Source organism: Camelus ferus, chromosome 34, assembly GCF_009834535.1.
Source record: "Camelus ferus isolate YT-003-E chromosome 34, BCGSAC_Cfer_1.0, whole genome shotgun sequence".
NCBI lineage: Eukaryota > Metazoa > Chordata > Mammalia > Artiodactyla > Camelidae > Camelus > Camelus ferus.
Window position 1 is genome coordinate 6,077,131 of NC_045729.1, and position 14,225 is coordinate 6,091,355.

The window sequence follows — 14,225 nt, forward strand, 5'->3', positions numbered from 1 at the left end:
TCCAGATATGTTGGGGGGCTTGAGGTTGCCTCAAAAATTTTTAGAGAATCTTTAACATTTTGGACAAATGTAAAGATCTCTTCCAATAATATTTCTAGAGCTTCTAGAGGCAATTAGAATACAGGGATGCAGATTGATACAAATCTCAGTTGATATGCCTTTATTTTCCTCCAAATTTTGAGGGTTACATCTATACAGTTGTCCCTGGGTATCTGCAGGGAATTGGTTCCAGGACCTGCTCCATATCCAAATCTGAAGATTCTCAAACCCCACGGTCCACCCTATACATCTGGGGATTCAACTAACCACGGATTGGGTAGTATTTATTGAAAAAAATCTGCACGTAAGTGGGCCTGTGCAGTTCAAACTCATGTTAATCAAGGAACAACTGTAGTACATATCTGTCTATGAGTCTGTGTACGTTCACTGCATATACAGCTCAGTAGATACACTGAAAGGTAGTGTAACAAAATGAATAAAGGGCTTAACACTGAAGTACTTTGGTTTGAGTCCAGGCTCCATTACCTGCTAATAGTGTAACCTTGGACAAATTATGAAACCTCTCTGTGCTTCAGTTTCCTGAACTGCAAAATGATATAATAAAATTATGTACCTTATAGGGTGGTCGTGAGGATTAAATGAGTTTATACATGTAAAGTGTTTAGAACAATGCTTGTAAAATTACACAGTTCAAAAACTTTAGCTATTTTTATTATATACATTATATGGAAATATACATACATCAATATAATATATAGTTGCTCAGCCTAGAAAATAAGATAACTTCATATATATTGCTAAATGTCTTTTATAGTTAATATATATATGGATACTCCTTTATCTGGCACATTTAGATTTTATTACAAATTTCCTGGTTACCTAATAACCAATGTGAGTATACCAATGTGGCTTATGTCTGAACTGTACAGAGTGTACATTTGGTATTTTTAAATCTATGCATTTAATGAAAATAACATTTCCCACTGAAAAAACTGGCCTAATAAAAACTGCAAGTGCATCAAGACGAAGTGGAAGAGCTTGAAGCGGGAGCGTCTGGACTGGCATCCTGGCACAACCACTTTGAAATGGTATGATTTTGGGCAAGTCATTTAACCTTTCTGAGCTTTAGTTTTCTCATCTGCAAAGCAGGGATGTAACTTTTTTTTTTTTTTTTTTTTTGCAAGTATGTGGTAAAAAATAGAGACAAAATCCATAAAAAGAGCACTTGGCCAAGAGCCCGGCACACAGTAAATGCTTGATAAATGGAAACACTGATCTTTCATGTGTCAGTCCCACTTCAAATATGGGTATTTTTTTTTTAAGCCCTACACAAACAAACATTCCACTGGAGGTTTTTGATCAGCTCTGTCGTTGCTGTATAATGATCATGGGTTAGTCTTAAGGCCATGTGGTTTCAATAACCATAAATGGTTGGAAGTTCTGCTGCCTGTAGGGGCAAAGAAAGAAGAGGTTGGTGTAATTCAAGTTTCACCAATATCTCACCAGGCAGCTTGCAACTTTGCCCCTTCTTCCCTCTGCTCAGCCTCCCATCTCCTGCAAGTAGGAAGCCTGCTGATTCCAGAAGCTGTTACCCTGCTTGGTGTGGTGGGGTTAGGCCAGCCATATACGTTTATTACCCATTGGCTAGAGAGCTGGGGGAAAAAGACTCACTGTCCCTTTATTTTCACTGAGTAGGGGCTGAGAGGAAGTGGAAGTTCACTGTAAACAACAACCCCTTGTCAAATGTTACTTATTTTTATATAATTGGTAGTGAGAGGCCTTTTTTTTTCCAGTTGGCCTGATTTGCCTCTTGCACATTATATAAGGGCCTGGGTAGTAACAGCTCACTGTGAAAAGCAACTTCATATGTGTGTCGTGAGAATAAATCATTTAATGTGTGCCAAGGACTCTTTAGAAAAAAATTACACTTAAATTCAAGGTACAGTACAATTATTAATGGACTCTTCTATTTTTACACGAGTGGCTCAGACTTGAAGCTTGCATGATACAGGAAATCCGAGGAAAAGTAATGTATAGGAACAATGTTTCATTCACACACGCAGAGAATTTTTTCACAGTTGGTGAGGCCACATTGATCCAGCAATTTGAATGTTATTATTATCCATGGTCTCTCTCATTAAATTCTTAAGAAAACATAGTAAAATTGTTTAAGGATACACATTTAGAATGCTATATCCAGAGCTACATCCAAGTTGGCAAATGATTGTGCTGCTTATAAATTCTAGGCAGATGATAATTTAGAGTCCCCATGAAAGCCTTGAGTTTATTTGATTGTTCTCTTAATTACTGGGCTCTCTGCTATCAAATATTTGTGGAAGAGGAAGCTTTTCTTTGTGGGAGTGGATAATAACTGTGCTTACACTTTGAAATTTTTGCCTTGAGTTATTAAGATTTGCATTTCTTACTTTTGTTCCAAGGAAAGGTGTTTAGCCATTTTTAGAAAGCAGGTACCAAATAATCAATCGTCCAACACCCTAGAAAGTTTCCACTCCAGACAAGTGCAAAAATCTCAGGTATTAGCAATCCACTTCCAGAGACAAATCTACAAAGGGTGGAAAGGGGGAGGAAGGATGTATCACTTTTCTAGGTGAATTTATTGTGGTCGGTATGTGTCGCGTGCATTAAGTAACTGTATATATGCTTGCTGGTTGCCGTTTAGAAATCAGCTAGAAAAAGTCTGCGAGAGATCGCAAACAGGCAAGCCCGGAGCCTCCCTCCCATGCTTCTTCAGTGCCCTGCTCCTCCAGGCGCGTGGAGAATAAACAGACTGGTCATTGATCTCCTGGTGGTGTTGTTGCACTCTGGGAAATGCTGGGGGTGCCGAGGGACGCGGCTCAGTCGATGGATGCGCGCCTGAAGGAAATCGCCGAGATGAGGACAGAGAACATGCAAATCAGCATCAAGCTAGAGAACGGGAAGGGAACAGAGAAAAAGAAACGTGTTGCTCGTATTGTGTCTAAGTCCCCTTCTCCGTCAGCCTCCTCCAGACCCGTTGCCTCCCTCGAGGGCCCTCCCTCCCTGCCCCTTTCTGGACACCAGATCTAGGAAGATGGGTCAGGATTCCCCCGCTCCACCCTAGTTCGGACATTTAATAGGATTCCCCTCCCCCACGCCACCACACCCCACGCCACCCCCACCCCCCACCCCGGGCAAACCGGCAGCTGTTTTAAGTCAATGGAAGTAAGATTGGTGGAGATAAGCGCCGGAGCAGCCCGGGAGCTGTCAGAGCACACACAAATCAGCCCCACAGCTTCTGCTCCGGGCATTACCTACGGAGTTTCCTCGGATGGTGATGCAACTCCGAGGGTCTCTCTCTCTCTCGCCTTCCTGCGCTGACTCGTGTCGCAGCCCAAGGAGCCGAAGCCCAGCGCCGAGCCTTTTTAGATCCCTAAGCACCATCCCCTAATTCCTGGGCATTGGGATTTTCGGCTTCACCCACACAGAACAAAACCAGTTCAACCACCCTGGAGGCAGAGATGAGAACGCCTCAAAACTTTTCTCCCCCCTACCCGCCCAGGAGTAGGTGGGTGCACAGTGCCGGCGGCGGGGACCCGGGGCGCGGAGCCGCTCTCGGGGAGGCAGTGGTCGCTTTAAAAACCCAACCTCTCGCCGCTCCAGCCTTGGCGCTGGGCGGACGGCGGCTCGCCTCCCAGAAGGTTCCGTGGCCACCCGCAGACCCCCGCGCGCGCCCTCCCGGCCGGCTTCACCGGGTGCAAACGGGGGTGGGGGGCGCGGAGGGGCCCAGGTAATGGTTACAAGGCAGCGGGTGAGGTTCCAGCGCAGGGAAGAAGTTGAAAAAGGGGACTTGACTGAACATGAATGCGTATTTATAGACGCGGGCTCCATCGAGATCTAGAGATAGCCCCCTCTCCCTGCCTCCTTCCCCTCCTGCCATTTCATTTTATCGCTCCTTTAAGTGGAGGGCAGATTTTTTTTTTTAAACATTCCTGCACGGTGTGGGTCATCGCCGCGTTATTTACAATCTAGTTACTCTGCCGCAGACGGGGAAGCAAACTCTGGGGCTCCTTCCCTTCGGATGGACAGAGAGGGCGGCCGGCCGGCTAGCGGCAGGAAGGAGGTCAGGGTGGGTTTGCGGGAGCCCGGGGGCGACCTGGAGGCAGCGCGAGCCCCCGGCGCCGCCCCCGCGCCCGCCCCCGCCCCTGCCGCACCCCCCGGGGCGGGCGCCGGGCCGCGCTGACCCACGGCGGGTGCGCTGCCCTCGCCTCCCCCATTGTTCCGACTGTCTTTTTGCCTTTTGTTATTTGCACTCGCATTGTGTTGTTTGTCTCTGAAGCCGCCTCATGACCAGCAAAGGGATTTCACCTCGTCCTTGAGAGCTACACGGGGAGCGCGAGCGAGCGAGCGACGGGGGCAGAGGGACACGCGCGCGCGCGCACACACAGACACACACACACACACAGACACACACACACACACACACACACACACACACACACACACACACACACACACACACACACACAGAGTGAAAAAGGCGAGCCACCAAAACCCATCTCCAGTCTCCTCCCGGGGGCCCCCAGCCCGCCACTGTGCCACTTTGCATCCCACGCCTGAGGAGACGCGGAGGAGAGCCGGTAAGGTGCGTGAATCGCTGCGTTTTAACTTTGTTGTTCGTCCCGACGTGGTTGCGGGCAGCCCTCCAAGGCGCAGAGCTCCCCTCTGCCGCTCGCCGTGCCCGCCGCGCAGCGCTCGTTCGCGGCTCCAGCTGGAGAGCCGGCGGAGGAGGGAGGGAGGGAGGGGGCCGCCGCCGCCGCCGGAGTTTCCTCAAGTACGGAGGGAGGGGGACGGGGTGGGGGCGAGGGGAGGCGGCGGGCGGCTCGGGGCTGGAAGCGGCCCTGGCGCCCTCGGGGGGCGGCCGTCCGGGGGCAGCCTGGCGCGCGGGCTTGGACCCCGTTCAGGAAACGGGGTAACTTTATATTTGGGCTGGGGAGCCTGCGTGCTGTGGCCGGTATTGTTTTGCAAGTGGTGGCGGTGGAGGTGGTGATGAGCGAGGAGGGCAGGAGCGCAGGGAAAATCCTAGGCTCGCTCGTGCATCTCTGCTGTCGCCGAACGGCAGCCCCTCAAAGTTGGACGAAGCCCCTTACCCTTCCTAGGACAGCAGCGCGACCCCCGGCCCGCCCCAGAACCCGAGGGGACCCCCCTTCTCGCCTTTTTGTTTCGCTTTCTGCAGTCCTTCCCACCACTCCCCCGCCCGGAATTTCGGAAACGAGTCTCATCCTTCAGGATTCTAGGGGTTTCAGAGACCGGAAGCTTTAATTTTTAATTGCAGCTACTTTCCCCCCCACCCCACTGCGTGGACGAAGTGGAGACCGCTCACGTGTTGTGTGACTTTAAGCGCGGGGTTTGGGAAATCTCGCCTGCACTTTCGGGCTACAGTGGTAATAAACCAGGGGAAAAGGTTATGAGAGTTGAAATCAAATTGGATTTGGAAATGTTTGCTTTTGATAGCAGCAGTTTGTCGAGTATTGATCTGCTGGCATCGGATGCACGCGAAGCACTGTTTACATATTTTAATAGTAATTTTCCTTACACTTTGCAAAGCGAATATATTAACAAATAGTTTGACCCTGGTGAAGATCTGAAGACGTTGGCCTCTGTGACTAAATTCAGAGTGTGGTGAATGTGAATTCACTTTGATGTCTTTTCCCTTCTCAACTAAAGCCGGTTAAAATGAGGAATTCCGTGAACATGCAGACCAACGTTCTCTGTGTCAGCCAGCCCAGGCACTCTGGGTGGCAGTCAGCTGTATGTACTTCTTGAGAAAAGTTTAGGGATTTGTTCTAACCCAGTTGAGGGCCTCACAATATCCAAAGTAGTTTGTCAAGAAAGTCATGAACCCATTTCCCCAGACTCCCTTCAGGCCTAGCACAGTTCTTCAGCCAAGGGCAAGACCAAGGAAGATCTGTGGGACTTCGGGTAGTAAGTGTGGGAATCTGCAAAGGGACGCAGCAGAGTGATTTGTTTCCTTGCTGTTCATAAGTAATGGCCCCTGCTATCCTTAAAAACCAACCAACCAAACAAACAAAAACCCCCCAAACCGACCCGAACAAAACAGGCCAATGAAGTAGGTGGGTGGGAGATTTGCAGGCAATGGACATTTCAATCAGAAAATCCGGAGGAGAGTTTTTGATCAGGATTACGGGAGTGAGGCTCAATTGCCCAGAGTGATTAGGTGAAGGGCCAGATGGTTTTAAAGTATACGGAAATGTTTTTAAGTTGGACTTTTATAGCATTTAAAAGGAGAACGATTTCTTAGAGTCTTTACAGAACTGCTAAATTTTGATCTGTCTAATTTTGAAGGAATTCAGCTGTAAGTGAACTGCTGTTAGCTCTGATAGGGAAGGAATCTGGTTTCAAATAAAGATACATAGGACAGAGTTTTTTTGGGGGGGGTGCTTCTTTCTGATTTAAATATAGCTCTGAGGCTGAAGCGTAGATAAATGCAGCCACAATGATTTAAAAATCATAAATACTTACACTGAAAGTTCTCTTAGGCCTTGTGTAAAGTTCTCCTGTAGATTATGTCATCAACTGTTTATTCCTCAGAAGTATACAAGATAACAATCATAAGCATCACTTAAAACTGATGCAACACAGCATCAGTGAAATCCTTCAACTGGTAGGGGTTGCTTTTGTTTGCCTAAAAGGTAGATCTTTCATCACATGAGTTGTTTAAAAACATTTAATTGTGGGGGTGGGAAGGGATGTGCATAATTATTTAGTTATTTGTGTTAATTATATAGTAGCATACTCGCTTGAAATTCTTCCTTTTTTCTTTCTTTCCAGTGGTCTTCTAACAACTTTGTACGTGAAGAAATAACAGTTTTTGTTTGTGTGTGGGTTTTAAAAAAATCTCTTTTTGTAGCCTTTTTGAATGGGCAATATTGAACCTTAAAATAGGGGAAAAAAAAGCTTCAACTATTAATACAGAAACCCAGTATTTGTTTTGTTGTTGAGATTAAACTGTTCTGGTTGAATGGCAAACAGAATTCAAAACTCAAATTTATTTGGTAAATAACCAGGCATTTGACATACAGTGGTTATTTCAAGTTAACTTAGTTCTATACATGTAAATGCACATCCTGTTTAGACTGACACATGGTTTTGTAAAAGAGAAAAATGAATGAACGCTTATAAAGATGTTATCTGTGGCATATATGGGGTAAATAGTAAGTAACAAAAGAATGAAGTTTATACTCAAGCATGGCTGCTTCCTTTTTTTTTTTTTTTTTTTTTTGTCCTTGTTGGGGGTAAGGCATGAACTGTGGGGAGAGTTTAAAATTTCATTTTCCAGCTAAAAGACTGAATTTGAATGCTTGGAGAATTTTTTCCATTATAAAGCAAATGAAAAATATAATGATTAAAAGAATATACTGTCTTCTTGAAAAACTCTCGCCCTTTATTGAGTGATAGGCAGTCATTGTTTTGAAAGTATGTCCAGATTATATTAAAAATGTAATATGCAGGGCAGGACAAAACTTATTTTTATTAATCTTTTAAAATACACTGTATTTCAAATAACTTAGAAGTCTAATGTTGAACACTATTTAGATTTCCAGCAGGTAAAATTGTTGGATACGATTGATTGGCGTAACCTGGATGATTCACCCAATATCTGATCATCTCCAGTGGTAGAGAATGCTATAATTAGAGTTCTGAGAGTAACCTGGAGAACTTATTTGTCTAGGCCTGAATTCAGTGCATTCCCTCACACACTCAGTCACAATTTTTTAGCCTTAGAAATGTAGCTTTATTTTAAAGGCAAAGAAAGTGCTTGGCTATTTCAAATAAACTATACCCTGAACTTAGATTTGTAGATAGTTAATAAGATAAAAGTCCAATTTTGTTCCAAACGTTGTTTTAAAACACCCATTTGTAAATTGTCTACATTTGGTTTTCATATGTTAATGATTTGGGATCTGAAACTTCTTTCAAAAAGGCATTTTGGTTTATCTTTAAAAACACCATGCAAAACTGTCTAAACAGCTCTGTAAATAAACTGTTCCAAATGCCTCAATTTGATGAATGAATTAAAGAATTATAGTTCCTAATCCAATTACGATCAGTCTTGTTATTCCATTTCCCATTCCAGGGTGCTTGGGGAGTGGGGATGGTAAATGATTCTCAAATGTGAGTGGGTCCTTGTTTGTTTTCCGTGTGTGATATAACAAAAACACTTGTCCCTAACATTTAGGAGAAGGACTTTAGACGTAGAAGCGTTCCTTACTGACGTTCAGTTGAACCAACAGTTCATTTCCATGTAAAGTTGCTCATAAAGGAAGAGTCAAATGAAAATTTTAAGAATATGAAGGAAGGATTTAACCTTCTGCTTAAAAATAATAAATTTTTACATTGAAAGGGGGAGAAATGGAGCCCGTGAGGCTCACAGCTGGGCAGACACTCGGGCCCTTTTAGAAGCCGCTTTCAGTAGGGCCATATTGGGCCATTTCCACGGTACTTCTTAATAAACTGGGCTACGTGCAGTGTTCCTATTTTTAATAAAAGGGAATATGCTTTTTGGGTTGTTTCCTCCAAACCCCTACCCCTTTAGCTACCTACTTGGGTGCTTTTGAATGCTCCCCTGATCAGGGGCCTAAACTTCAGGATGAACCCTTGATATCAGCCCAGGTTGCTTTAATGGACTCTTCTGAATTCCTGCCCATTTGCCCAGTTTAACCACTGGCTCATAAACTAATGAATTCAAAGGTGGTAATAACTCATTATGATTTAATTATCTAAGTATTATTATTATTGTTGTTGTTGTTATTATTATTATTATTATTTATTACTGAAGTTTATTATGACCAGCTAATTCCTTAGAGAAAGACATGGAGTTTCAAGTGAAGCTCCCAGGAAGAAATACTTATAAACATAGGGATTTTTTTTCGTTGTACCTCTCAAATCATACCTTATAGGAAAGTAATTACTCTGCTTACGAGTAAGGATGACAATCAGTTCAGGGCAGCATACTGATAAAAATTAGGGGGAAAAGGAATGAGTTGAAAGAATATATGAAATCACCACCCTTTAAAAATCAAGCCTTAAAAAAAAAAAAACCCAGAAAAAAAATGCATCTCCAGAAAGTGGCAGTGATGGTGGCAGTGGTGATATTGAATTCTACAGGTAGAGGTCCGTTCATTCTTTATAGTTTAAAGTCCAGTATAAGTTAAAAAAAAAAACCTCACCTGATTATATGTTCGATGCTCAATTACTTGTCATTCAGTTACTGCATGATTATGTGCTACCCCATGTCCAAAGGGGACAAATAGTGCAGTAGTCAGAGGGATGGGCGGGCTCTGGTTTGATGTCCGGGTGGCATTCCCTGGAAGCTCAGGCACGACAGTGTTGTCACTGCAGCACCAGTTAAAGTCTTGGAGGTAGGGAAGTCGGGGGAAAGCACGATGTGGAAGAAGACATCCCAGTAGCTTTGGGAGCCTTTCAGTTTAGGTCTATTTATACATTCTTCTGAGACTTCACTTGGAGTTCTGAACACTCAGTACTGTGCCCCTTTTCTCAGCCTCTGAAGCTGGAGATTATAATCCCTTTTCTTGTAGGGATATTGCATGGATTACACTAGAAATTGTATGGCAGATTCCTAGAGCCTAGGATCTGTCATGAACTAGGTGCTCAGTAAATGTTAACTACACTCTCCTCTCTCTTCAGTCAAGTCTGCCTTCTGATCATTAATAATGTTTGAAGCTTCATTTTGTGCTTGCTTTGAACTTATTTGAATCCACGAAGAAAAATATATCACTTTCTTGAGGCTGAGATCAACACTTTAAAATAGTGATTCAGCTAACATCTATATATGATCTCCGACAGTGTGGCTTTATTAAGATGCTGTATTTGGTGCAAGTGTGAATTCTATCTTTTATTCATATAAATGTTCCTTCAGTGATTTTATCCTACATTATAGGTAAAGGCAAACAAAAACTTTAGGACCTAACTCTCATTATCATTTTTGATTTCCTATTACAGATATAAACTAGTGAAAATTTATTGTGATTTTATCCATTGCTAGTCATTCATCTCTGGGTTTTATTAAGTTTAGTAGATGCAGAAAGAGAGAAATTCCACTTGGAAAAAGAAATAAGTCTGACTTTGTAATGTTTTGCCCCACAGAGTCAACAGTTCTTTCAAAGAGAATCTCATAGGTTTGTTTGTTTAAATTGGATGCGAGGACAAAGGCACAGTCATTGTACCATTGCCTGTTTGAAGAGATGATGTATAGGAACATGGAGAAATCGTGGTTGTTTTCTTTCCCCAATGATTTAGAGATTTTCTCTGCAAGTACAGCTGACCAAAGGAAGGGCTTTTTCAAAAAGCAAATACATGACTTGATTGTTGCGTCAGTTTGGGTCCCTCTAGAAGCAGATGCCAAGATGGGATTAGACATGTAAAAAGTTTTTTGAGGAAGGGTGCAGGAGAAGCCTGGGAAAGCCTTTCAGCCCTGCTCCAGGTTTGACACTTGGGCAGGGAGGGAGGGAAAGAAAGAGGATTCAGTAGGAAGAAGCTTGACTGTCCTGCACTCCGAGAAAGGTTTGGTCAGGTGGATGAGTGTCAGACGTTGAAGGAGCCCTCTGTCTTGGAAGAGTGGCCTGCATTCACTCCCCCCGCCCCCCACCGGCTCTGCTCAGCCCTTGGCTGGGAGCAGCCCCCTGAAAGCAGGGCCTAGGTGCACCAATGATGCTAGAGGCAGGGTGGGGGCGGCAGATGCAGCACTGAGTCCGTTAAGTTCTGGCCACAGGAGATCTGAGCGGTGGGGTTGCGGTTTGGCAGTATAGCCCAGAGCACTCACTCTGGTGGGGTGGACTTCCCACTTAAAAAAAAAGACCTGGCACTTCTCTGAGTTCTGATGCTTCGTTTTTCCTCCATTATAAAGTGGGAATGATGATAGTATTGCCTAACAGAGTGCTTGCTAGCCAAGATTAAATGAGGTTATATGAGATCCTATGTACATCCATAGTACCGTGCATGGCACAGAGGAAATGCTCAGCATATATGTCTCTGTTTTTAATATACTCATAAAATACCACGGAGAGGGATAGCTGAATTGTATCAGGTGATCGAAAATACATTGAAACAATAGGTTTTTCACGTAATTGGAAGGTATTATTTATGCACGCAAGCATCCCTAACGTTTGTCTGTGAAAAATAACTCGGTTTAGTTCTCATGTTCCAATCCTTGTTTTTATGAGGCTGTAAACCGTGCAGCAGATAGACCCACTGACCTTGACCATCTTCAGGTAATTTGCCCTGAAGCGTGAGGTAGACAGAGTGCTCTCTTCATTTCCTTACCCCTCTAGGCTTCCTATTCAGTTGAGAAGCAACTTGCACTGTAAGTCTGCATTTTATCTTGAGCCTCAAACACCTTGCGAGTCTTTGCTCCCCTATGTGACTGTTCCTAAACCAACTCGCCAAGCGCCACAAAGCACTGAACTCAAGTGGCCCTCAGCGCGAGCTCCTGCTGTGATGAGTCACAGAGCCACCAGCACTTTGTTGCGTTAGATTTGATCACTGCCATGAGCAGTCCTTCGATTGTCAGCTAAGAGACCCTTCAGGGAGTTGTCCCTTAATAGAAAGTCTCTTTTCTTCCCTCCTGTTGTAACTTTAAATTAAAAGAAACTGCAGAGGAGCTGGTGGCCTTGCAGCAGTTCATTCTTCTACCCACTGGGAGAACAACATCTGAGAAAAGACGTTATTGGACTGAGAATTGAGTTGTTGCCTTTTTTTTTTTTGGGCCAGCGTTGGGGGTGGGGCGGTTGCGAGGGAGGATGAAGACTGGACCCCAGTAATGTCAGGGTCGGGGGCGATCCTTCCGTATGTGATGGGGAGCATTTGGGGGATGTAAGACCTCGACTTAGCATGCTGGAATACGTGAGATCACTGGTATTTTGCCCCTGATTTGTAGGTGGTTCTCTGTGTTGGACTGTGGGAAACTGGCACCGGGACAACTTCAGAATCCAAGGAGGATGGGAGGCAGGAAGAGAGAGCTAATTTTTGACACATTCCTCAGACAAGTGCCCCCTCTGGGGAATCTGTGCCCAGGAGAAGGACTGCTTACTGTGAGGCTTTTGGCATAGTTTTCCCCAAATAGTGACTGCTGGTTGCTTCAATGTCACTAGTTAAAAAGGTCGCCAACTTTAACATTTGGAGCGGCTCTCTGCTGCGCCAGGCGTTATATCCTCTGTAGTCTCTGGTCCGTCCCCACTCTGGGTTAGAGCCTGCCCTCACATCTGATGTCGGCCAAGATCCCCTGGTGTACCTCGGGGCTGCTGAGAGCTGAAGTTGTTTGATGTGTGGTATCAGGAGCCGCCTGAGGTTTGCGTGGAAGTTCTTGCGATGCTCGGGGTTACTCCGCGGCACTGGCAGTCTTTCACGTGCGTCTGGCACAGTCAGTCTCATTAATTTACTCTTGCACTGGGAGCTGCTTTGGAACAAGTGCATACCATGTCTTCTAATTCTGTCTTGACTTTCCCTGCTTCGCTTTCTCAGCCTCGTCTCCCCTGTACCTTTACCACCAGCAGGATAGTAGTGCCTTTTCTCCATGAACTGAGGAAATAAAGTGATCATTTTAATGCACCCTAACCAACCAACCAAACAAATCTGTAAGTTTGTAAAGAAACTTAATGGCCCCGCTGTTTCTTTCTAGGGACTTCCTCAGCCCCACAACATGCCTCCCTTTCTCTGTCACTGCCCGTTGGGCTTTTCTTAACGTTTCTCTTCCCACAAGGTCTTTCTCTTCCTGGCACCGTCACTACCGGGCATTGAGTTCATCTCACCAGAGGAAGTGAGATTTGGAGGGTGTTGCTCAGTACACTGCTGCTGGGTTTGGAAGGGGTGGCCATGGGTGACAGACATGTGGAAGGGAAGTTCCTTGAGGATACCGCGTTGTATCCACAATCACAATGCCTGGAACAGGGCAGCCACAGAATAAATATGATTGCTGAACCAACTTGTCTTGCAAACTGAGCTTTATTCTGATTCAAGGCAGCCCTGCATGATGGGGAAGTAGGAAAACTAACAGTGGTTGAGCATCGACCATGTTGCAGGCACGTGCTAGGTGCTTTACATGGATAATCCCAGTTTAATCCTCGCAGCCCACAGATTAGGTGGCTATTATCCCCTTTTCACAGAGGGCCGAACAAAGTCCAGGGGGTCAGGTGCTTGCTCATTTTCCTCGACTAGTGAACAGACTCACTGCCTGGACGTCAGTCATTTTGACTCCACCCCTTATGTCCTTTCCATCATGCTGTGGCCAAGATCCTGGTGTGGGCTTCCTATCCATGAAATGGGAGCACTAACCATACCTGTCCGTCTGCCACGGGGTAGTTAGGAACAGGTGAGAAGCGGTTACTGAAAGTGATGCCTGAGCTGCAAAATAATTTTTTTGTTGTTTTTTGGGGGGCAGGTAATTAGGTTTGCTTATTTATTTTGGTGGAGGTACTGGGACTTGAACCCAGGCCCTTGGGCATGCTAGGCATGCACCCTACCTCTGAGCTCTACCCTCTCCCACCAAAATAATTTCTAAATATTGGTTATTAATATCAAGTATCTGCCACTGATCCGTTTATTGACCAAAAGAATATTTATTGAACATATAGATGGATGTTGCTTAAACTATACCTAAGAGGAAATATTTCCTGATTTGAAGCAGGGATTCCAAATGCATTAAAACTGACATCAAAGGAGTTTATAGGACAGTGTGTCTCGAAGGTGGTCACTCAGTCACCTCGCTGAAAACCACCTGGGTTGTTTTTGAAAATTGATCTTTCTGGCCCCTACCCAGACGTAGGGAACTTGAATCTCTTTGGCTGAAGCCCTGTAACCCAGAATTCTTAATAATTGTGGCTGGCGATTCTTTTGCACATAAAAGTTTGAGAACCAGTGATAAAAATTTGTGTTGGTTTAGCTTGATGGTCAGTTATATATATGGCACACGGAGGTAAAGTGAGATGCTCAGAGAGTAGCAGCAGTGCCAAGATAAAGCACAGCTGATTGCCAGAAAGGCTTTTTTAGTTGTTGTTGATTTGGTTTTAGGAGTTTTGAAATAAAATGTAAAGACCGAAGTAAATTTCAGTATAGAGAACACTGGCATGCTTAAGGTCAGGACTGAGGGGGCCTGACACGGGGGAGGGGTTGGGGTTGGGGTTGGGGGGAAAGGGTGGCGGTGATGTGCATGC

At 44.8% G+C, this 14,225-nt stretch overlaps 1 protein-coding gene and 1 long non-coding RNA gene across 4 annotated transcripts in view; one reads left to right on the plus strand and one right to left on the minus strand.

Moving 5' to 3' along the window:
• Positions 1–693: 693 nt before the first annotated feature.
• On the minus strand, positions 694–3,434 carry LOC116661291. The gene is made up of 2 exons (XR_004317142.1): positions 3,291–3,434; positions 694–2,925 (listed from the first exon to the last, which is right to left on the minus strand). It is a non-coding gene; the product is annotated as an uncharacterized LOC116661291 (long non-coding RNA).
• Positions 3,435–4,357: 923 nt separating this feature from the next.
• Positions 4,358–14,225, plus strand: part of SOX5 (SRY-box transcription factor 5) — a 903,217-nt gene continuing 893,349 nt past the window's right edge. For 2 of the 3 annotated variants that reach the window (XM_032473064.1, XM_032473061.1), the window contains exon 1: positions 4,358–4,621. The gene's annotated coding sequence lies outside the window, so the exon portion shown is untranslated. The remainder of the gene's footprint in view (positions 4,622–14,225) is intronic. The other variant, XM_032473062.1, reaches the window with a different exon arrangement.